Raw genomic sequence first — 730 nt, forward strand, 5'->3', positions numbered from 1 at the left:
GTTCAACTCCGTAATGCCTACTTTTCGTCCATACACACAACACCTCGCAGAGTTCTCCTTCTGCCAGATATAGCGCGTGCCCCTTTGTTCGTGCACCATTTTGGCCCGTTTTTCGCACATTGCCTCGAAACCATGCGTCCGACGCTTTTGCGTCCCAGGTACCGATGTTAGAACACCACCGTGGCTAACTTTCGTCCATATACGCCAACTCCGTGCAATGTCTCCATCACCCTGTTTTTGGGTGAAAACCCATTTCTGGGACTTAGCCGATTTTCACCCATTGCGGTGTCTATGGGGTGTTGGGAATCGCTCTACCGACCAGCCGGTTGGAGATATCGAGTTGCGGTCTTCGGCGCGTTTGCTCAACTCCGTAATGCCTACTTTTCGTCCATACACACAACACCTCGCAGAGTTCTCCTTCTGCCAGATATAGCGCGTGCCCCTTTGCTCGTGCACCGTTTTGGCCCGTTTTTCGCACATTGCCTCGAAACCATGCGTGCGACGGTTTTGCGTCCCAAGTACCGATGTTAGAACACCACCGTGGCTAACTTTCGTCCATATACGCCAAACTTCTCAGACACCTCCATCCGAGAGTATTTCGTGTTTTCCCATATATTGCATACTGCCAGGGGTTTTCTTCCATACAACTTTCAATGTTCTGTAAAACACCCGCGCATCGTCCGATTGGACTGAAACTGCTCCGGCGCGCTCTCTGCCGTGCTACAACTCT

The sequence above is a fragment of the Anopheles nili genome (genome assembly GCF_943737925.1).
Source record: "Anopheles nili chromosome X unlocalized genomic scaffold, idAnoNiliSN_F5_01 X_unloc_10, whole genome shotgun sequence".
In the NCBI taxonomy this organism is placed as follows: domain Eukaryota; kingdom Metazoa; phylum Arthropoda; class Insecta; order Diptera; family Culicidae; genus Anopheles; species Anopheles nili.